We start from the raw sequence: 24,550 nt of genomic DNA on the forward strand, positions 1-24,550 counted from the left end.
TAACAAGTTGGCTAGCTCACAGGTACTAAATACCTGTTGAAATGCTTCAATATGCCTAAAGAAGACAAAGGGGAATTCCCTATAGACTAAATCAAATAGTTGGATATAAGAACTGTAAAGAAACCCTATCACTTCTACTTCACTCCCACTGTCAGAGGAGTCCAAACCAGAGTGACTCCATCTTGAATAAAATCTAAATAAAGCAAAACCTGCTGGGTTACATTCCCAGAAAGTTAAGTATTCTCCATCATAAGACTGAGGCAGGAGAATAGGGTGTGGAGGCAGGAAACCTAAGGCTGATTCACACTGACTTCCTAGAACTAAATCAAAAGGAAAACCTCAACTTTCTATGCCTAAGTAACAAAAAGGACCAGAGGTTACTCCCTTTGCAAACCTGCTTTTCTGCAGGGCAAATGGAAAATTGAAAGTACCTCTGATTGGTTGCAGAAAGCCACCAGTCAATCCAAATACCCACTAGAGGTTTCCCATTGACCACTTGGTGTGCACTCCATGCAAATGAAATAATGACCTGCGATCAGACGTTTGCATAGAAGTGCAACTTTGTAACTTCACTTCAGCCTCTGATTGCAGGCCACTACTTCACTTGCATGGGGTGAACACCAGGTCACCAATGGGAAACGTCTAGTGGGTATTTGGACCCCAGAAGATTCTGTAACCTGGCTATTGAGCCCCTAGATAGGGGCTGCTCCCATCCTGTGGAGTGTACTTTCATTTTCAATAAATCTGGTTTCGTTGCTTCATTCTTTCGTTGGTTTGTACATTTTGTCCAATTCTTTGTTCAAGATGCCATGAACCTGGACACCCTCTACCCGTAACAAGACCTTTTGGTTGAGGGAACAAGCTAATGATTCTTACTCACTAAACAAGACCCAGAACTTAAGGAAATGTCCTGATGTCCTGATATCTTGAGAACAGAAAGCATTCTTAGTTTAAGAATAGGTTTCTCTTCAAAGATAATAATATATTCATAACTTTTTGCTGAAATCAATAGTTACACAGAGAATAACACCACTAATACTCTGTCACAAGCGGATCACAAGCTGTTGTACTAAAGCACATGAGACCATTATTCTTAGCTAGCTACATAATTTTTGGTGTGGGGTCCTCCTCTTGCTTTCTGAGAACACCCTACTCTGTAATAGAGTAGTCTTTAATAAACTTGCTTCTTTCACTGTGCTCTGTGACTGGCCCTAAATTCTTTCCTGCCTGAGATCCAAGAACCTGCTTTTTGGGTCTGGAACAAAATTCCTTTTAAGTAACATTTCCTGTGGCAGCTTCCAAGGACTTTATTGAGATGAGACTTTCAACCCAAAAGAAATAGACTGCGCAGCACCAACTGACTGACTTTGGGTAAGTAGGGGAATATATTTTTATACCGATGAAGGACAAGGACTTATCTAAGATTGGGTTTGAGGCCTACTTGGGAGGGTTAAAGGCCCCTCAGAGCTGAAAATGGGTTCAGCACAATGGGATGTTAACCATTATTCAACTGTGGATCTGTCCTCCTTGTGCTCTCTGTAAGAGCTTTCCAAAGGCTGCCACTTGCCAGTTTCCTGATTGCTTTCTCCGCTCTACTGCTGCTTTATGAGAGAGGTCTCGTTGAACCGGTCCTGAGGTTTTTAACTTTCCTTTTCCTTGTTTGCCTTTGGGTTATGGGCCATTTGCCTGTCTGTTCTGGCATGTTGCTAGAAGACACTGGGGACAAATGACTCTGCAATATTTACTTTCTCTAGATCTAGACCACTTAAATGAATTGTTTATTGTCTCTCCTTTTCTGCAAAGATTACCTGGAATTTCGCATTTACAAGTTTTAAATGAAAAGGTCTAATGTGAAATATTAAGCCTGGCAGTAATTATACCAGTCCCCTGTAGGTGAACTGCTCCAGGATGGAAAACCGGAGATTGCTTTTCAGCAGTTCTTTTTCATCTCCTTGCTAATGGAATGACTTTTGCTTTTTGGTTACAAATGGCAAGACCATGTGAATCTTATCCTGCTTGCCACTACTGACCTGAACTTGGACATTCCTTTGTAGACCTTTGTCGTTTCCCTTCCCTAGTGAAACATTTCTTTTTCTGAGTCCCCTATTGTGGTCTTTACTTTTGATTACCTAATTATCATTTGGTTTCTGTGTCAACTTGGACAATTCTTCCCCGTGGGTTTAGGGACAGCCTTTACTTTCTTCCTTTATGTGGCTGAGAAACAAAGAACAGCCCTGAGTGTTCTTGTCCAGAAACAGGGATACATCCCTTGACCCATGGCATATTTTTCTAACCAATTGGCCATGTGGCTTCAGGATGACTCAGATGTTTCAGGGAAGTTGCAACAACTGCTCTTCTCGTAGATGAAGACGATAAATTAACTTTGGGACAACATCTGGAGGTTTTGACCCCACACCAAATAACAAGAGGCCCTGGAAGCTAAATGGCACCAATAGATGAGTAGGGGGTAGTTATTAAAGTATCAGGCTTTATCGCTAAATACTCTTGATATAACTCTTAAAGTATAACAGAAGAACTTAATCCTGGTGACCTATCTACTTGGATCCACAGGCACCCTAGATCATTCATGTACACAAGCTATGGAACAAATTTACTCCAGCTGGCCAGATTTAAAAGATGGGCTACTGGGGCCGGTGTAGTGGCTCACACTTGTAATCCCAGCACTTTGGGAGGCTGAGGCAGGCAGATCACTTGAGGTCAGGAGTTCCAGAACAGCCTGGCCAACATGGTGAAACCCCATCTCTACTAAAAATACAAAAATTAGCTGGGCATGGTGGTGTACACTTGTAGTCCCAACTACTCGGGAGGCTGAGGGAGGAGAATCACTTGAACCCAGGAGGCAGAAGTTGCGCGAGTCAAGATTGTGCCACTGCACTCCAGCCTAGAGACAGAGCGAGACTCCGTCTCAAAAAATAATAATAATTTAAAAAAAGAATTAACACGTACATAAACTCCAAGTATGGCTTCCTGGTGTTCACGCTCATGCTGCTATTTGGAAATAATGGGGACTCTTTAACTGCTAAGGGCTCCCCTATAGAACATTATTTCGGAATTTTAAATCTACTAGATGCTTCCTCGCTGCCTAAAGAAGTTGCTGTGATTCACTGCAGGGGACATCAAAAGGAAAACTCCAAAATAGGCCACGTGCGGTGGCTCACGCCTGTAATCCCAGCACTTTGGGGGACCGAGGCAGGCGGATCATGAGGTCAGGAGTTGGAGACCAGGCTTGCCAACAGGGTGAAACCTCGTCTCTACTAAAAGTACAAAAATTAGTCCAGTGTGGTGGTGCATTCTGCAATCCCAGCTACCTGGGAGGCTAAGGCAGGATAATTGCTTGAACCAGGGCGGTGGAGGTTGCAGTGAGCCCGAGATACTGCCATTGCACTCCAGCCTGGGCAACTTGAGCAATGCTCCATCTCAAAAAAAAAAAAAAAAAAAAAAAAAAAAAAAAAAAGAAAAGAAAAAAGAAAAAAAAAGAAAAGAAAACTCTAAAATAATAAAAGGGCATTTTTCTTTTATTTTGTAGATGCTACAGCTGAGGCAGCTGCATTGAGGGAACCAGTTAATCTGGTAGGCATGTTGCTGCCCACTGCGTTGGTGACGATAAAGCTAGAGCATGGTTAATACTAGAAAAGAATAAAAATGGGCTAAAACCCATGGGTTAACTCCAAACACTTTCAGATGGCTGATGCAAATGATGGATGATATGTCCCAAGGGCTGATCAATGGAAAATAGTTAAGTATTGGCATGGCTCTACTCATTTGGGAAGAGATTTCTCATTTCAATTAATATGGCTCATCTGTTTATAGGAAAATACTTTTTTTTTTTTTTGAGACAGGGTCTCACTCTGTCACCCAGGCTGGAGTGCAGTGGTGCGATCTCAGCTCACTGCAACCTCTGCTTCCCAGGTTCAAGCAATTCTCTGCCTAAGCCTCCCGAGTAGCTGGGATTACAGGCGTCTGCCACCACGCCCAGCTAATTTTTGTATTTTTAGTAGAGACGGGGTTTCACCATGTTGGCCAGGCTGGCCTTGAACTCCTGACCTTGTGATCCACCCACCTCGGCCTCCCAAAGTGCTGGGGATTACAGGAGTGAGCCACCGCGCCTGGCAGAAAAGACTTTCTTAGAACAGTAAAACAAGTGACTTGGGCCTGTGAATTGTGTGCCCCCCTAAAAAACTCAAAGAACCAACCTTTACCTACTCCACTAGTAAAGCCTGTTCAGCATAGGGGATCATACCCAGAAGAAGATTGGCAAACACACTATACCCAAATGCCCCCATGTAAAGGATTCCAATATTTATTAGTGTTGGTTGATACCTTTCTTTACCTGTTGGATTGAAGCTTTTCCTATCTGGCCTGAAAAGTCAATCAAGGTTTCTAAATTTTCATTTAAGGAAATGATTCCCAGATGCAGGTTGCCTAAAAGCTTATAGAGTGATAATGGCCCATCTTTCATAGCAACAATAACCCAAGACACAGCATCCGCTCTAGGAATTCAATATGGTCTTCATTCTGCATGGAGGCCAGTCTTAGGAAAAGTAGAAAGGGCCAATCAAACTCTAAAGAGGATCCTTGCTAAGCTCTGACAGGAAACATCAGAAACCTGGCTGTGTCTATTGCCTGTGGCCTTGCTGCAAGTTTGGGCTACCCCAGTGGAAGGCTGTAGCTCAGCTCTTTTGAAATAATGTATGGAAAGGCCTGTCTGAAAGAATTGCAGATTTCCTAGTAGATATAGATACTTTCAAATTACAGAACTATGTTGCCAACTTAGGTTAGGTGCAAAAAGCTCTTCTTGAATACAGAAATGAGAGACTTCCTTCACTAAGGAAAAAAATCCTATTGTAATCCAGCCAGGAAATGGGGTCCTGTTAATGACTTGAAAAGAATGGTCCCCAGTAGATCAACTTTCCCACAGTGGAAAGGACCCTACCGAGTAAGTACTCCTTAGTACCTCAACCGCAGTTACACTTCAAGGAAGAAGCAGCTGGGTTCATTGATCTTGAATTAAGCCTGTTTCTTATGAAGTCCCACAGGCTGCTGGAACGTAAGAGACTGATTCCACTTATTTCTGTGAACCAACCAGTGATCTCTGGCTCCTGCTCAGAAGAAACAAGAAAGATGAATAACATAAAAATCTGGATTAGTATCCCAGTTCTGGACATATATTGGTATTAGCTAAGAGGCAATCTCTTTGCTGAATGGGCACAAACTCCAGCCTCCCTACACAACCAAATGGATCACCAGGTGTGCGGAGAACTACAGCTCTCCTCCACCGTGGTGCTGCCATAACACATCCCGCCAGCCAATATGAGTTCATGGGATCATCATTATGATTGGAATGAACATCCATCACGTTTTCCCATGTACTACAAAAACAAAGGGTCCAACCCTTTCATTTCTCACAATGAAACAAGGAAGCATCTTTTTGGTTTAATGAGGAAACAGCTAAATTCCACCCTGCCCTGTCATGCTGTGCATGATGGACTTGGGTGGATGACAGCTGTCCAAGTGCTGGTATCAAGCATAGTACCTCTATGCTTTGAAAGAGACAGTAACAGTTACAAAGAGACTGAGACCCGTAATATGGGAAGGTTACCACCCCAACAATGTAATCACACCCTTGTAAGTGACCAAGTGTGGATGGGATGGCAGAATAAGTCCTAGCCACTGGTTGCCTGTCTTTCTCCTTGGGGTTGGCTATGGGCATGTCGGTCTCACGGCTGGCCATATTTACCTTGTAATTGGATTGGAAGATGTACATGGGGTCATCCTTATCTCCCAGGGCATATCCTCACTAAATGAGACTCTCTCTCATCTAACTGGAAAGTTGGGATATCTCATCACACGTGACCAAAGTGGTCTCCCTGGTGATTTTTTTTCTTCTTTTTTTTTTTTCCAAGAGGGAGTTTCACCCTTACACCCAGGCTGGAGTGAAGTGGTATGATCTTGGCTCACTGCAACCTCCGCTCCCCCAGGGTTCAGGCAGTTCTCTGCCTCAGCCTCCAGAGTAGCTGGGATTACAGGCACCCACACCACCACGTCCAGCTAAATTTTTGTATTTTTGGTAGAGAGGAGGTTTCACCATGTTGGCCAGGCTGGTCTCGAACTCCTGAACCCAGACTATCAACCCGCCTTGGCCTCACAAAGTGCTAGGATTACAGGCGTGAGCCACTGCGCCCCACCCTCCTTGGTGGTTTTACTCGGGGGCTATATTACTGCCAGAGGCAGCTGTAATGGATGTCAAGTGGCAAGTCGAATCCCTATCCAACATACAGCTACAGCTTTCAATACGACACAGCATGCTATTATCCTACTAACTGAAGAGACTTCTCAAATTAGACAGGTAGCGTTACAAAACAGCATGGCTTTGGGCATTTTAACAGCAGCTCAAGGGGGATCTTGTGCTATCATCAAAGTGGAATGTTGTTTGTATATTCCATACCATTCACATAATATTACTCAGGCCATGAAGGACTTAGACACCCTTATCTCTGCTGTTGACACACTGTCAGTTGACCTCATATCAGGGTGGTTCCAGCAATTGTCTGGTTCATGGAAAACCTTTTTTTTTTTCCAGATGATTGGAACAGATTCTGTTTTGTTGCTATGGAATGTATTGCTGTTGTAATTTTTGTGCAAGAAAACAAGGTAAACCTGGCCGGGCACAGTGGCTCATACCTGCAATCCCAGCACTTTGGGAGGCGGAGGCAAGCGGATCACCTGAGGTCAGGAGTTTAAGACCAGCCTGGCCAACATAGTGAAACTCCATCTGTACTAAAAATACAAAATTAGCAGGGCATAGTGCGACACAGCTGTAATTCCAGCTACTCGGGAGGCTGAGGCAGAAGAATCACTTGAACCTAGGAGGTGGAGGTTGCAGTGAGCCGAGATCACGCCATTGCACTCCAGCCTGTGTGACAAGAGCAAAATGCCATCTAAAAAAAAAATAAAAGAAAAAAAGAAAAAGAAACAAGGTAAACCTATTAAATAGCTTCTTCAAATTGAACACTTACTAATTTTCCAGATTTCACCTTTTGTTGAAAGTCACAATAATGATTGGTCCTCACCATGCCAACACTTGCTGAGTGAACTCCTCTCCAATCTAAATACAAGGGATCCCAATGGTTAGGGAGGAATATCATTGCCCCTGTTCAGCTTGAAGACATTTCTGAAGATGGACCTCTGTTCCTCTGTACTTAGAATTAAGGATCCCCTTATAAAAGGGAGGAGGAAAATATATCAGAGGTGTCCAAACCAGAGTGACTCCATCTTGAATAAGGCCAAATGAAGTGAAACCTGCTACATTCCATTCCCAGGAAGTTAGGCACTCTCCTTCACAAGACCTTTATGGTTGAAAGAATAAGTTAATGATATTTGCTAAGTAAACAAGATGTAGAACTTAACAAAAAGTCTTGATGTCCTGATATCTCAAGACCAAAAAGTATTCTTAGTTTAAGAATAGGCTTCTTATACTAATAGACAATAGGTTTCTTATACTAATAGATAATAGTATATCCCTAAAATCCTGCTGAACTCAATAGTTACACAAGAGGATAACATCAGCCTGTCACAAGCTGATCACAAGCCTTTATAATAAAGCACATAAGTTCATTATTCTTATCTTTCTTTCTTTTTCTTTTTTTTGAGACAGAGTCCCGTGTTGTCACCCAGGTTGTAGTGCAGTGGCATGATCTCTGCTCACTGCAACCTCTGCCTCCCAGGTTCGAATGATTCTCCTGCCTCAGCCTCCTGAGTAGCTGGGATTACGGGTGCATGCCACCACACTTGGCTAATTTTTTATATTTTTGGTGGAGACAGGGTTTCACCATGTTGGCCAGGCTGGTCTTGAACTCCTGACCTCAAGTGATCCACCTGTCTTGGCCTCCCGAAGTGTTGGAATTACAGGTGTGAGCCACCGCTCCTGGCCAGCTCCCTTTTTATATAGCATTTTATTTGTGTTCACAGTCCTACTCTTGCTTTTTTTTTCTTTTCCTTTTTTTTTTCTTTTGAGACAGGCCTTATCTGTCACCCAGGCAGGAGTGCAGTGGCGTGATAGTGGCTCACTGCAGCCTTAACATCTCAGACTCATGAGATCCTACGGCCTAGTCTCTCTAGCAGCTGGGACTGCAGGTATGCTACCACTTAGGCTAATCTTTTTATTTTTAGTAGAGATGGAGTCTCATTACGTTGCCCAGGCTGGTCTTGAATCCTGGGCTCAAGCAACTATCACACCTCACCTTCCAAAGTGCTGGGATTATAGGTGTGAGCCACCGTGCCTGGCCTCCTCTTCTTGTTTTCTGAGGATGCCCTACTCTATAATAGTCTTTAATAAACCTGCTTTTTTCACTGTGCTCTGTGACTGGCCCAGAATTTTTTCCTGCGAGAGATCCAAGAACTCACTCTGTGATCGGTTCCAGACCCCTTTCCAGTAACAGTTTGAGCAATAAAAGTAGCCCAGGCTGGTACCAAGCACTGATGGCAGATTCATCAAAGGTCAGGACCACCTCCACTCAGAGTCCCTTCTGTTGGATGCCGATTTGTCAACCAAAATATGTCTGACACAAGTCTCAGTCAATGTAGAAGTTTGTAAAGTTTAGAAGCCAATGTAAGGCATATACCAAAAGAAGGCAACACAGAAACCACAGAAACAGTCTGTGATCTGTGCGTTTCTCCAAAGGTGATTTTGTGGGCTTCAGTGTCTAAAGGGGAAGAGTAAGCTGGAGGGGAAAGAGGGAAGGTCCAGTCACATCACAGAATCCACATGTTGCAAGAGACAAGGAGCAGGTGGGGGAATAGTCAGTTGTGTATTTGTTTATGCTCAGTAAATCGGCACTTGATAGATAAGGTGGACATCGAGCAGCTGGAGATATCTGGCCTTTTATCTGTAGCATCTGCTTAGGAACAAAAGAAAAGGCAGCTTCTTGCATGACTCAGCTTTTGGCTTATTCTTTTTCCTTTTGGCAGGCTAAATTGAGGTCCTGAGATTTTATTTTCCTTTCATAAATGAACAAATGAATGAATGAATGAATGAGTGATGGAAGGAAAGAAGAAAATGCTGAGGGAAAAATAGTTCACATCCCAAAGCAGTGGTGTAGTTTTAAAATATGGACACTAGATGGAAGCAGGCACCTGCACCGAGGCAGCTGAGGATGGTGAGGAATGTGAGGTACTTGGCCTTCGGCTGGAAGGGATGTCCAGGGCTCCTCAAGGGCCCCACAGGTTTTTGTCTATGCATCTCCATTAAACATCCCTTATGGCCGGGCACGGTGGCTCATGCCTGTAATCCCAGAACTTTGGGAGGCCGAGGCGGGCAGATCCCCTGAGGTCAGGAGTTCCAGACCAGCCTGACCAACATGGAGAATACCCGTCTCTACTAAAAATACAAAATTAGCAGGGCATGGTGGGACATGCCTGTAATCCCAGCTACTCGGGAGGCTGAGGGAGGAGAATCGGGAAGCGGAGGCAGAGGTTGAGGTGAGCCAAGATCACGCCATTGCACTCTAGCCTGGGCAACAAGAGTGAAGCTCCGTCTCAAAACAAACAAACAAACAAAAACAAACAAACAAAAACCCAAAAACATCCCTTACTGACAGGACAGTCAGGTTCGTGAGTGTGTTTGGCAACAAGTAATGGAAACTTCAACACAATTTCCCTTTGCAGCAATACCAGCCCTGGATCCCTTTTTACTGGGTTGGTGCAAAAGTAATCACGGTTTTTGCCAATACTTTTCATTAAAGGGGTCCAGGGGAAGCATCTGCCCCATGGACTTCCGCCTGCCTCTCGAGGGCAAAATGGGTTCCCATGGCTACTCCTGACTACTGGGGAGGCTGGAAAATGGTTTGATTTTACCTCTCGGTCCCTGTAATCAAGGACACATGAGGGAGAGTGGTGAACACTAGCCAGTTAAGTGGCCTTTCTCTAGGCAGTGCATGAAAGGCCCTGGGAACAACAGAGCCTCTGGAGCGGGGTTTACATTAAAGACAGAGAGGAGAGGAAGAGCAAAGATCAGCAGCTGGGAAAATATGTGAGTCAGACAGGCGAGGTTAAAAGAGACTAGGGAGAGCTGGGTGAGGCTGGGTGCTGTGGCTCACACCTGTAATCCCAGCACTTTAGGAGTCTGAGGCAGGCAGATCACTTGAGGTCAGGAGTTCAAGACCAGCCTGGCCAACATGGTGAAACCCTGTCTCTACTAAAAATACAAAATTTAGCTGAGCATGGTGTTGGACGCCTGTAGTCCCAGCTACTGAGGAGGCTGAGGCACGATAATCACCTGAACCCAGAAGGGGGAGGTTGCAGTGAGCCAAGATCATGTCACTGCACTCCAGCCTGGGTAACAGAGAGCACAACTCCACTCGTCTCAAAAAAAAAAAAAAAAAAAAAAAAAAAAAAAAAAGGGGTTGGGGGCTGCTGGGCAGACTCTTGCTACCTTCACCTTCACCCAGGAGACATATTTTTGAAAATTTGGATTCAGATTTAGGATCGCCTTCTTCAAGAAGACATTCCAGGATTTTCTTTCCTTTCTGTCCCATCTCGGTTGACTTCTAGGACAGTTAAAAAATAAGAAAAAAGAAAAGAAAGCTTTAAAATTATGTAAAATAGTGGCACTGAGGAAAACAATGAATATTCAACAAGTGTTTGCCATGTGCCTGGCCCTGATTCCGCTGCTTTATATTAATTAAGTTTTCTAAGGTTTCTGTGAGGTGTAGACTATTCCTAGTCTTCTTTTGGAAATATTTATTTACTTATTTTTAAATATATTATTAAGTTTATTTTAATTACAACGTATGTCAAATGTACTGAAAATAATATAGTAGACACTTATGTATTTACATTCCAAGTTTTAAAGCATTTTCTTTTTTAAGACAGAGTCTCACTCTGTCACCCAAGCCAGAGTGCAATGGTGCAGTTTCAGCTCACTGCAACCCCACCTCCTGGGTTCAAGTGATCTTCCTGCCTCAGTCTCCTGAGTTGCTGGGATTACAGGCATGAGCCACCATGCCCGGCCCGACAACGTGATCTTGAAGGCAGAGTTTACTTGTTTTACATTGTGAATCCGTCACCACATTTTTGTGATTACAGTGACCAAGCTGCAGCACGCTGTGGCTGTCCCTCCAGCAGGGCCAAGTGTGGGCTCATGCCTGCTGCGGGCTCTGGCAGGTGCTATGTCTTGTTGGCTCAGGCAGCTGGGCTCTGGAACATGGACAACTGCATCGCCCTTGGCAGCAAGCACTGCAGTGACTACCAGGGCTGTCAAGGTCCTTGGTATTATCTCTCGGTCTAGGGGCAGGTAGCACTGAGGGCCTGGCTGCAAGTGTGTTTGTCACGCAGGGACGGGCCGTGGGCACTTGAAGGCTGGTGCCAGCAGCAGGAGCCAGGCATGACTTCAGAAGCCAGCAGAGGTCACTTTTGTTCCTAACTTTGTATGTGTAATTTTGTACTCTTTTTCTTAAACAGGGCCACAAATGTTTAAGTTCAATGCCCCATTAAACCTGGATCTGCTCCTGGCTGTTCTGGGAATGGCATGGGGGTGCTGGAATAAGGGCCTGAGATTGCACTGTTCCCTCAACCTTAACAGCTCAGGGAGTCCCAGCCAGCAGTGCAATAAGGAATGTGAGAAGCACAGGCCACTCATGCATTCTCTTGATTGTGAGTGGACACTTAGCCCCTACAGTTGGAACAAGTAGTAGCTGCCTTATTTTCTATAATTCAACTTTATTTCTATCTCAAGGTGACCTTCCTCCTGGCTGATAGAAAACTGACCTCATCCCCCTAACCTCCCACACTTTTTTTAAGAGACAGGGTCTCACTCTATTGCCCAGGTTGCAGTGCAGTGGTGTAATCATAGCTCATTGCAGCCTCAAATTATTTGGCTCAAGTGATCCTCCCACCCCAGCCTCCTGAGTAGCTGGGACTACAGGTACCTGCACGACCACACTGGTGGTTTACATTTTAAATTAAATTAAAAATTTTAATTTTAAATTAAAAACGTAGTCAACTTTTTTGTGTGTGTGTGGAGACAAGATCTTATTATAATGCTCAAACTGGTCTTGAATTCATGGGCTCAAATGATTTCCTCCCACCTCGGCCTCCCAAAGTGCTGGGATTACAGGCATGAGTCACTGCATCTGGCCTGACCTCATTGCTGGACTTCTCTCCACTGAGGGCTGGGCCATAGTTATGCAAGCCCTCCTGATACCTGAGATTTTGCTGTGATTTTAAGATTTTGATGATGCCAAACTGTGGAAGGATGGTGGGTGATCAGCTGTGATTACCACTGTCTACATCTGCATGACCTTTAAGCGTTCCTCACCGCACTTGGGTCAAGGGACTTTCGAAGGAGTTTTCCTGCATTTCTGCCTGCCCAGATAAACCCAGAGACTATATTGGGAGGTAGGACCTACTTACCTCTTCAGCCAGGACCTATAGACCTTTCTCATCCCTCATTTTCCCCATCCCAAATCTCAAATCCCCATCCCATCAGAATTTTCCTTTCTTCGTTTTGTCCCCAGGCTTCTTGTCAAGACTTTTAGTTTGTCCCTGGGATTCCTTCCTGATCCTGGGGATTAGGCTTCTGGGAAAAAATTTCAGGAAGATGGGCAGGCTATTTCTAATTTCTCCTGTTACATCCATCCTGGGGTGACGAGCAGGGAGCAGGCCACAAACATGCATGGCAACAAAGGGAAAAAGAATAACTGGGAAAAAGAAAACAATGTAAATTAATACTCCAAAATATAGCCCAAAGCATATATTTATTCTCAGTATTTTTCTCTGGCCTTGTCCCATGAAAAACCTTGCATTCTATTTCACTTAATCTGCATTACAGCTATATTAGTCCGTTTTCATGCTGCTGATAAAGACATACCCAAGACTGGATAATTTATAAAGAAAAAGAGGTTTAATGGCCTCACAGTTCCACGTGGTTGGAGAGGTCTCACGATCACGGCGAAGGCAAAAGATACGTCTTACATGGCAGCAGGCAAGAGAGAATGAGAGCCAGGCAAAAGGGGTTTCCTCTTATAAAAACATCAGATCCTGTGGGACTTATTCACTACCACAAAAAGAGTATGGGGGAAACTGCCCCTATGATTCAATTATCTCCCACTTGGTCCCTCCAACAACATGTGGGGATTATGGGAGTCACAATTGAAGATGAGATCTGGGTGGGTGGGGACACAGCCAAACCATATCAACAGCCCTGTGAGCTGAGTTTTATACCTGCTCTATTAACAGTGAAACTAAGCCCAAGAGAGACCAGGTAACTTGCACAAGACCACACAACTTGTGTGTGGGTCTTAACCCAGCCTAGGCAATCCTCCTGTGGTGATGGTGGTGTATCGTGTGGTAAGGGCAGGGTTTGGGGCTTATTGCTATGGAATCTAGGGAAAATCTTGTGTCAGAGAAAGACAGAGCTGGGATTGTGGCTGTACCAGCTCAGCCAATTCATAACTGTGTGATCCTGGGCACATCACTTAAATTATCTGGGCCTCAGTTTCTGCATTAGTAAATTTACAAGGTAGAGCTACATTCTCTGGGCACCAGTTTCCTCACAAGAAAATTTATAATGCGGAACTGGATGGCTTCAAATGCTCTTCCTAGTCCAGAGGTCTTCTGGCCTCCAACCATGTTTTAAATTCCCATTACCAAAGCAATGTCCCTCAAAATGATCCCACTACCTACCTACCTACACACACACACACACACACACACACCACACACCACACACCACACACACCCTGTCAGAATCTAGGGAGCATGCTTAAAAAGTTAATTCCTGGAATCACCGAAGATTTAAGCAAGTCTGAACACAAATCTCTGGGGGTAGGACACCAAACCTGTATTTAACAAGCTACATCTCAGACAATCTAAAATGTACCTTGTGTTACTGACTTGAAGCAAGGTAAGATTTTGTGTTAATGACCTGAAGCAAGGTAAGATTTCGATAAGGGGAGAGAGAAAAAGAACATCCTAGGAAGATAACTGGTTTGAGAAAAGGTCCAGAAATGGGTGTTTTGGGGGAAGTGAATAGACTAGTCTGACTAGAGAGATAGTATTAGATAGTTGCAGAAGTTAATCTGGGAAAACAAATTGACCAAATCCTGAGACAGAATGTACTTTTTTAGTGATGGGAGTGTTCATGTCCATTAGATAAAATGTCCTTACCTTGGCAAGGACAAAGAAGCAATTGCATAATCTAAGCCATTCTCTAGGCTCTAAGCCTTTCTCTTGGTTGTGACGGGAATATAATTTTATTTCAACCATTAAAAAAGCAACAGGCAGACATTTTTCTCTTGCAGAGTTGCATTTTCATGAGCATATTTTAGTGTGGCTTCTCCTCAGTGCCGATTATTGAAGAGTCATCTCACCCACAGTACATGCCTTCCAGATTCTGGTGTAATGGTCATGAGCAGAGGGACTACCTGGATTTGAGCCCCAGTTGTGCCAACAACCAGGATGCCTTAGAGAGGTCATTCAACCTCCCCTTCTTGCAATTTCCTTTTTTTTTTTTTTTTTTGAGACAGAGTCTCACTCTGTCACCCAGGCTGGAGTGATGCCATCTCGGCTCAGTGCAACCTCCACCTCCCAGGTTCAAGCAATTCTCAGGCCTCACCCTCCTGAGTAGCTGGGATTACAGGTACCCACCACCACGCCCAGCTAATTTTCGTATTTTTAGTAGAGACGGGGTTTCACCACGTTGGCCAGGCTGGTCTCGAACTCCTGACCTCATGATCCACCCACCTGGACCTCCCAATGTGCTGGGATTACAGGTGTGAACCGCTTTGCCCAGCCTACCTTCCTGCAGTTTCTACACCTATAAAATGGTGATAATATTACTAATCCCCAACTCATAAATTTTTGTGATTAATTGAATAGAGCAGATGAGCTCTTAGAAGATGTTACTTGCTATTCTCATCTCCTCATAGAGAAGTCTAGTTTATTTTCAGCTCTATCTCAGGAAATAGCTCTCCCTGGATTTTCTCATAATCATTTCTTCCCCTGCCCGGTGGGTCCTGTTTCATATAGGTGCCTGCAGCACTCTCTTCTCTAACCAAAATCATGAAGATGCTTCACAGGGCCTGACCTAAAGCAGAAAGGGAGATAGAGGGAGGAAAATAGGTGAGCCAGGGAGTCATGACTTCATGAGTGGTTTTATATTATTTTCTTGCCACATCTGTGTGGATGGATGTCGTGGTGTGTGGACTTGGCATCAGGCACACCTAGCCATACCCTTACGATCAACACTGATTGAGTTCCTACTCTATAACAGGCACTGTGTTAGGCAATGGGGACGCAGAGGAAACAAGGTAGTCATGTACTTGGATTTTTAGGGAGATTCTTGTGGGTAGGATTCCATTTCTGCCTTCATTTCTCTCTCTCTCTCTTATTTTTTAAGAGATGGGGTCTTGCTATGTTGTCCAGACTGGCCTCAAACTCCTGCGCTCAAGTGATCCTCTTGTTTCAGCCCCCTGAGTAGCTGGGACTACAGATGTGAGCCACTGAGCCCAGCTCTCTGTCCTTGTTGCTTTCTATTGTGTTACCTGGGGCAAGTCACATAAACACTTTGTGCTTCAGCTTCATTTTTTACATTGGTGTTAATAATTGAGCTGACATTATAGGGTTATAGGAGACCTAAAAATGATAATGTATGAAATCTTCTGTATAGTTCCTGGCACATTAGTGAATGATCAAAAAATTCTGGCCACTTCTCTGTTTCTCAGCGGTTACAAAAAATATTCTGCCTATTATTGCTTCATCATCATCATCATCAACAGCATCACCATCATCATCATCCCAAGACAAAATGGATAAGATTTTCTGCGTTTATATTCATCAGGGTTATTGGTGAATAGTTTTCTTTCCTCCTTCCCTTCTTTCTCTCTTTCTTTCTTTCTCTCCCTTCCTTCCTTCCTTCCTTCCTTCCTTCCTTCCTTCCTTCCTTCCTTCCTTCCTTCCCTCCCTCCTTCCTTCTTCCCTTCTTTCCTTCCATCCTTTCTTCCTTTCTTCCTTTCTTTCTTCTTTTTGATGAAGTTTCACTCGTCACCCAGGCTGGAGTGCAATGGTGCGATCTCGGCTCACTGCAACCTCCGTCTCCTTGGTTCAAGTGATTCTTTAGCCTCAGCCTCCCGAGTAGCTGGGATTAGAGGCATCCACCACCACGCCCGGCTAATTTTTATATTTTTAGTAGAGATGAGGTTTCGCCATATTGGCCAGGCTTGTCTTGAACTCCTGACCTTAGGTGATCTACCCACCTCGGCCTCCCAAAGTGCTGGATTACAGGCGTGAGCCACCATGCCTGGCCAATAGTTTTCTTTTCTTGGGATATCTCTGTCTGGCTTTGATATCAATGTAATGTTGGCATCATAAAATGAGTTTGGAAATGTTCTTTCCTCTTCAATTTTTTCAAGGTTTGAGAAGGATTGGTGTCATTTCTTCTTTATATGTTTGGTAGAATTCACCAGTGAAGCCCTCTAGTCCTGGGCCTTTCTTTCTTGGGAGGTTTCAGGTTAGTAATTCAATCTTCATGGTACTGATCAGACCTTTTATTTCTCTGTGACTTAGTCTTAGTTGTAGGTTTCTGGGAACTTACCCATTTCTTCCAGGTTATCTAGTTTATAGACACACAACCATTCATAGTAGTCGCTTATTATGCTTTTTATTTCTGTAGGACCAGTTGTAAAGTTTCTTCTTTCATTTGTGATTTTGTTTATTTGAGTGTTCTCTTTTTTAGTTAGTCTTGGTAAGGGTTTGTCAATTTTGTTTATCTTTTCAAAAAATCAACTCTTAGTTTTGTTGATTTTTTTTCCCATTGCTTTTCATTTTCTATTCCATTTATTTCTGCTCTAATTTTTATTATTTCTTTCCTTCTCCTAACTTTGGGCTTAGATTTGTTTTTCTTTTCCTAGTTCCTTGAAATGTAAAGTTAGGTTGCTTATTCGAGATCTTTCTTCTCTTTTAATGTAGGTATTTTTCGCTCTGAATTTCTCTTTCAGTAGTGCTTTTGCTGTATCCTGTTAGTTTTGGTATCTTCTGTTTTCATTTTTGTCTCAAGATATTTTATAATTTCTCTTCTATTTCTTCTTTGATGCCTTGGTTGCCCAGATTTTCAAAAAGTTATAAGAGTCATCCTTGCATCTTTCCTTTCCTAATTCTCTACAACCATTCTGTCAGCAAGGTTTGTTTACTCTAATCTAAAGCATATCTTGAATGTGTCCACAACTCTCCACACCTATTTCTTCACCCTAGTACAGTCACTATTATCTCTGGTCCAGATTTCTAATCAGAAACTGCAATCCTCATTTGTACCTGGAATTCATTTTCCACGCACTTAAAACCCTCCACTGTCTTCCCATTGTACTTAGGCCATTGTCCACATGCCCCCTCTAAGTCCAGCACAGTCTGGCCCCTGCCCAGCCTTATAAACTGATCTCACATCAATCTCACCCTTGCTCACTCTCCTCCAGCCACATTGGTCTGCAGTTTGTTCTTAAAATGATCCAGATCTTCTGCTGTCTGACAGCATTTATCCCTGCTTCCCCTCTTGGGGATGCTGTCCTTCAGATCTTCACAGGGCTCCCTTTTCATTCATGAGTCTCAGCTCAAATGTCACCTCCTCATTCAGAGCGGCCTCACCTGCCCACCTGGCCACCAAGTGCCACCAAAGGCACTTGGGAAAGTGCCTTTCCCAAGCTGATTTTTCTCGGTATCCTCTTTATTTCCTTAGTGCATTCTTATAACCTGCTCTCTTCTTTACTTGCTCATTACTTATATATTATGTACTTCCATTCTCTTCCAGCAAGTCAAGGAAGGAAACAGAATGGCCTTATTCATCACTGTCTTATTTAACCTTATTCATCACTGTCTCTTCCAGAGCTTAGCACAGTGACCAGTACATAGCAAACATTCAATAAATACTTCCTGATTGAGTGAATACATGAAAAAGGAAGACACAAGGGAATGAATGATGAAATAAATGGTGTTGGGTCCTAGTAATCTCCCATTGTCCTAGATCCAGTCCTGGATAAAAATCTTTGCTCCATTTTGTGTATGGTGGGGTTGAGATACTCAGCCCATGAGATGGGGTATTCTCATCTAAGGACACAACCTGACAGTAACAGAGATTTATCTTACCATACTTCCTAACAATGCCCTTGAGGCTACACCAGAGGAATTCATTCCAGACAAGGGGCATTGGCAACACTGAGGCAGCAAAGCAGTTCCAGTCTACAGCCCATTTCAGGGAAATGAATCTTGAGAGAAAAGACGAGAGCCATCAGCTCCCTACAAATAAATCCACCACAAACTAGCATGGTTGATTGATTGAGGGGCTGCGGCATTTTCTGCTGCACTTGGAGGAAACAGGGGAAGGGGTGGTAAGGTGGAACAAGACAGCATGGATGCCCACAGAACTCTATTAGCATTAGGTGACTCAAAAGTCAGTCTTCCTCCTTTTTCTTTTCTTTTCTCTTTTCTTTCCTTTCCTTTCTCCTTCCTTCCTTCCTTTTTTCTTTCTCTCTCTTTTCTTTCTTCCTTTCTTTCTTTTCCTTCCTTCCTTCCTCTCCTCCTCTTCTTCCTTTCTCTTTCTTCTTTCTCTCCTTCCCTCCCTCCTTTTTCTCTTCCTTCCTCTTTTCCTTCCTTCCTTCTCCTCCTCCTCCTTCTTCTTCCTTTCTTTCTCTCTCTTTTCTTTTTTTTCCTTCCTTCCTTCCTTTCTTTTTCTTTTCTTTCTTTCTTTTCTCTCTCTTTCTTTCTTGACTCAGAAGTTTTTCTTTCCTTTCCTCAAGTGATCCTCTTGCCTCTGTCTCCCAAGAAGCTGAGATTGTTTTTAAAAAGTTTGTGTAGCAATGGGGTCTTGCTATGTTGCCTAGGCTGTTCTTGAACTCCTGGCCTCAAGGAATCTTCTAGCTTCAGCCTCCCAAAGTTCTGGAATAACAGTTCTGGCAGTAACAACTGAGCCTGGCTGTGAGTCAGAAGTTCTAATGTAAAGCCTTTATGTCTCTGCTTCTCATGTTAAAGGCAGACTAAGTGACTTAAGAGACTAAGTGATCTGGCCTGGCATGGTGGCTCACACCTGTAATCTCAGGACTTTGGGAATCAAGGCAGGTGCGTCATTTGAAGTCAGGAGTTTGAGACCAGCCTGGCCAACATGGTGAAAACCCGTCTCTACTAAAAATACAAAAATTAGCTATATATTGTGGATCATGCCTGTAGTCCCAGCTATTTGGGAGGCTGAGGCACAAGATTTGCTTGGACCCAAGAGGTGGAGGTTGCAGTGAGCTGAAATTGTGCCACTACATTCCAGCTTTGGTGACAGAGCAAGACTCTGTCTCAAAAATAAATAAATAAATAATAAAAGAGGCCAAGTGACTTGGCTGGGCACCTGGGGAATGGGAAATGGTCCATACGCCCCTTGTTTTTACTATCAAATGAGTATTAAACTATTTTACTATCAAATGAGTATTAAACATGATTCCTCTTATTACCCAACCAACATTCTCCTCTTTCTTTTACAGGGGAACACATTAACAAAACCTTAAACCCTCCATGCTTCTGTGATAGCTTAAACAATTAATGAAACAATAAACATTCCACAAATAAAAATAAATGTTAACAGTTTATTTTAATTAAAATTCCCAAGAGGCCTGGCTGAGATCCTTATCTACTTAACATATGTAAAGTGATAGACTGTTCCTAACCCTTAATAAACAATTTATGCAAACTGCTGAGCCTCAAGGGCATTCTAACCATGCTGGACTTTCCCCTAGTCTCCACCTAGAAGGAGGGGAACCATCGGTGTTAGGGCTCTGCTAGAGGAAGCCCTAACCCAGGAAGCCATTGTATAAATGCAGGTGGAAAACTTGGCAGTTCCTGGATTTCACTTAAGTTTTCTATGGAAAATTGGGCATCTTCCCATTTATTTTTGTTGTTGTTGTTGCCCTTCACATTTCCAAGATATTTCAACAATAATTGGTTGCATGACCACATCTAAAAATGTTTAGTTCCCCAGGTTATACTTCATTTATTATACATGCCTCTTTACAGCCTGTACGGTTTTATGGATCCTTCGAGGTTCCCTTGGCAAATAAAATGAAGTTACAAGTCACATCATTGTTAAACATATATCAGCAACCAATACCCTTGGGGCATTCTGAAGAATATCCTATTAACAAATGTAGTGGGTTGAATAGTGAGTGCCCACCCTCAAATTCACGTTCATCTGGAATCTCAGAATGTGATCTTATTTGGAAATGGGGGTCTTTACAGATGTAAATAGTTAAGATGAGGTTATACTGGATTCAGGTGGGCATTCAATCTAATGATTGGTGCCCTTATAAGAAGAGGAGATGCCTGAAGATACACGCAGAGGGAAGAATGCCATGTGAAAGTGGAGTCAGAGATGAGAGTGATGTGGTTGCAATCTAAGGAACACCAAGGATAGCCAGAGCTGCCAGAATCTAGGAAGAGGCAAGGAAGGATTCTTCTCTAGAGCCTTCAGAGGGAGAGTGGCCCTGCCAGCACCTTCACTTTGGACTTCCAGCCTCCAGAACTACGAGAAAATAAAGTTCTGTTGTTTTAAGCCACTGAGTTGTGGCCATTTGTTATAGCAGCCTTAGGAAACCACTACATACATACAGTCTTCTGTAGATTAAAAACTATCCTCAACATTGCTCATTCATTCATTTGTACATCCACTCAGCTGTCATTTTTGTGTCTATGTGTGTGTGTGTGTGTGCAGGGGTCGGGGGGCACTGACCAAGGCCTGGAGAACGCATGGATCATAGATGCAGTTTCTGTCCTTGTCCTTAGTACACACACGCTAGGGTCAGGGCAGGCATCGTGGGTGTGCAAGCTGGGCAGTCGTACATGCACGGGGCTCAGGAGGACCCTGTGCTCAGTTTAATGCTCTTCTCTTGCTGTCTTGAAATGCTTAATAGTTTTTGAACTAGAGACTCCTCATTTTTTTTTGAAAGAGGAATACAGATAAATGTATTAGTTAAATAATGATTTTACAGCCATTTCACCTTAAGACAATGTTAACAGGTTTGTGGGTTAGGGAGGGTACATGAGGGGGCCTTCGGAAAGAAAACAACGTAAAGGATGATTCAAACAGAATCTTGGTTCAAAGGTATCCTCTGTTACAGCCAGTAGGATTTTGGAGCGAGGGGACTGGGCATGTGGGGAGGCATGGTAATGCCAGCATCAGCTACAGCTCCATTGAGAACCAGGACAAGGAAGTCATCTCTGTGAGCTCCAGCGTCAGAGGCAGAAACGAAGCAATGTGCAAGCAGAAGGCCCATCCCAGAGCAGGTCAGAGCCGGAGGCTCCCTCCAGGCCCCCATGCCATATCTTAGCAGTCATCTACTTTCCATGAATTTCGTTTTGTTGTGTTTGCTTTGAATTCTTGCTGCAGAATCTCTGGCTTTTTGCCCCCTGGACAAAAGACTTCTGCTGGGGCGAGGATGCAGGTCCAGAGGGAGTCCAGCTGCCGCCTGGCCAGGGGCCAGGAGGAGCAGGCAGCAGGCGGGTCAGCCCTTGGACTACCCCTGCCTCACGAGCAGGATACCGTCTACCTACGCTCTCCCTGGAAGGATCTTGAGGCTTGGCTGAGTGTTTGCCACACTGGCTTGAGAAGCAGAACGTTTTGTTTTTACTCAGAACCCCTCTGCATGTGATGGGGTGAATGAAGGATCTGCAGTGGACTCGAGGGAGTGCCGCTTGGCTAAACTACCCAGCTCTTGTTTTGCCAGGGAACAGACATGTACAAGCTGCACGCAGAGCTGAATCGCTCCAAGCAGGAGGAGGGATTCTAATTTTGAGAGATGTTGGAGGTGAAGGAGCAAAGGCCCGCAGCAGTGGGAAGGCACCTGGGGGAGAAGCTGTGAGCTGCATTTTGACGAAGGTGTGCTGTGTGGTGACTGAAGTGTCCCCCACCGGCTCCCCAGGAAGTGTTCAGTCACTTCTATGTCACACCCCACAGTTTTGGAGTCAGATTTGGTATTGGGGATGCAGGGCCGTGCCATGGCTTAAGAGGATGGGGCAAGGGCAGCTCCCCAGGGGCCAGTTGCATCCAGGTACATGGCAAACAGATGCCGTCACCCTAGAGCAGGGGGACCCCTCATTTTTATTTTGCACTGGACCCCACAAATTATGTAGCTGGTCCTCACTTGAATAATTACAGAATCACGGGTGCTGTCGAGCAGATAGAGAGGAGAACCCATAATCTGGGGGCATGTTTTACTAAGGCAGTGAGGTAGGATACATTAAAGGAAACGTTCGCTCACAGACAAGGTTCATTTGCCAGATGGTCATTTAGGCAGAGGGAACAATGTGTCCGTAAGCATGGTAGGTGGGGGAGTGGGGGTGGAGAGCATATGGGTGATTGGACATCAACAGGACTTTGGTAGTGCTAGTACCTAATGTACCACTAGGGGGTGCTCAGGGAGAATTGATGATAGACATGGGTCAGATCTCAAAAGGCTTTGGAAAGACTATGCAGGCCTTGGGCTTAGTCCAGAAGGTGATACGGAACCATAGAAGATATTGATCAACAGATGACAAGATTGGATCCCCCAATTCTGTTCCTCCAGGATTCCAGGAAAGGCACCCTGTGCTCAGAGACCCAGGCCACAGACTTGTATATCAGGAAAGAATTCAAAGCGAAGCTGGGCATGGTGGTGCACACCTGTAATCCCAGCACTTTGGGAGGCTGAGGTTGGCGGATCATGAGGTCAGGAGATGGAGACCATCCTGGCTCACACGGTGGAGCCCTGTCTCTACTAAAATAAATAAATAAATAGGCGGGCCTGGCATGCACCTGTAGTCCCAGCTACTCGGGAGGCTAAGGCAGGAGAATTGCTTGAACCTGAGAGGAGGAGCTTGCAATCAGCCAAGATTGCACCACTGCACTCCAGCCTGGGCACCAGAGCGAGACTCTGTCTCAAAACAAAACAAAACAGAACAAAACAAAAAGAAAACAAAGCGAATAAGAATAAATCGATCCTCTTTTCTAGTGTCCACTGCTTTTTTCCTGAATACTAATAAAGTATATGAATAACAATATTTGTTTAGAGCCTGTCAGGATTTGCTAGCCTGAAATGAGATGGTCCAGGAGGCCTTTCTAGTGAAGCACTGTGGGCTTGGCCTCTTGGGGATGTTCAGATTGGTCACCTTCAAAATAAGTTTCATGCAACACAGGAGATTTTCAGGAACATTAGACCTTATGGGAGGCTGAATAATGGTTCTCCGAAGATGTCCATGGTCTAACTCCCGGAACTGTGAATGTGTTCTTACACAGTGAAAGGGGCTTCGCAGTTGTTATTAAATTGAGGATTTTGAGATGGGGAGATTAGTCTTGATTACTTGTGTGGGCCTAGTGGAATCACAGGGTTATTATGAGAGAAAGGCAGGAGGAACAAAGTGAGTAGTAGGAGGTGTGACTACAGAAGCAAGAGGCTGGAATGAGGCAAAGAAACAACCACTAGCCAAGGAATGCAGGAAGTTTCTAGAAGCTATGAAGGGGAAGGAAATGGATTCTCCTCTGAAGCCTTCAGAAGGAATGTAGCCATAGCATCATTTTTTGTTTGTTTGTTTTTGTTTTTTTGAGATGGAGTTTTGCTCTTTTTGCCCAGGCTGGAGTACAGTGGCACGATCTTGGCTCTCTGCAACCTCCTCCTCCTGGGTTTGAGTGATTCTCCTGCCTCAGCCTCCTGAGTGGCTGGGACTACAGATATGTGCCATCATTCCTGGCTAATTTTTGTATTTTTAGTAGAGACGGGATTTTGCCATATTGGCCAGGTTGGTCTCGAACTCCTGACCTCAGGTGATCTGCCTGCCTCGGCCTCCCAAAGTGCTGGGGTTACAGGCGTGAGCCACTGTACTCAGCCTACTATTTGAATTTTGGATTGTGTTTCAAAGTATGTTCAGTTTAGAGATTATCTCTATTTGTGGTTTTATAGTCCATAAATGCACACATATGTATACGATAAATATAGATAAACAGGCTGCCCCTCTGTCTGGTCTGTGGACAGATGGGATAATTATTCAGGACTCCAATCCTACAAATTGGTTCATTTATAACTGGGTTTGATTCTAAATTTCCTTTGTGTAGAACAATCAAATCAGTGTCATGTAATTGCAAGTATTGCACAATTACTAGAGATTTGAGCTTACTTTTCATTATTTTCACCATTAGCGGTTATTTACATTCTCACAGTAACATTTTCTCTATATAGATCCACTTAAAAACTGGCCTTAGGAACTACATAAATGAAAAGAACTGGATACATAGTTTCTATTAAATTATTTTTTGGGGTCAGGTGTGGTGGCTCACCCCTATCATCCCAGCACTGTGGGAGGCTGAAGCAGAAGGACTGCTTGAGGCAAGAAGTTTAAGACCAGCCTGGGTAACACAGCTAGACTCCCTCTCTACCAAAAAAGTAAAAATTAAAAAAGATTAAAAGAATACATTCCTTTTTACATGAATTTTTTTTTTGGGGGGCAAAGTCTCACTCTGTCACCCAGGCTGGAGTGCAGT

At 44.0% G+C, this 24,550-nt stretch overlaps 1 protein-coding gene across 28 annotated transcripts in view; it reads right to left on the reverse strand.

Moving 5' to 3' along the window:
• NDUFB9 (NADH:ubiquinone oxidoreductase subunit B9) overlaps positions 1 to 24,550 on the reverse strand; it is a 576,062-nt gene that overhangs the window by 94,783 nt on the left and 456,729 nt on the right. Inside the window, exon 1 of one of the 28 annotated variants that reach the window (XM_050801750.1) lies at positions 21,350 to 21,353. The exons of 26 other annotated variants lie outside the window; for them this stretch is intronic. The gene's annotated coding sequence lies outside the window, so the exon portion shown is untranslated. Of the gene's footprint in view, positions 1 to 4,187; positions 4,192 to 21,349; positions 21,354 to 24,550 lie in introns of those variants that run through there. One more of the 28 variants, XM_050801774.1, reaches the window with a different exon arrangement.

Source organism: Macaca thibetana, chromosome 8 (assembly GCF_024542745.1).
Source record: "Macaca thibetana thibetana isolate TM-01 chromosome 8, ASM2454274v1, whole genome shotgun sequence".
Classification (NCBI taxonomy): domain Eukaryota; kingdom Metazoa; phylum Chordata; class Mammalia; order Primates; family Cercopithecidae; genus Macaca; species Macaca thibetana.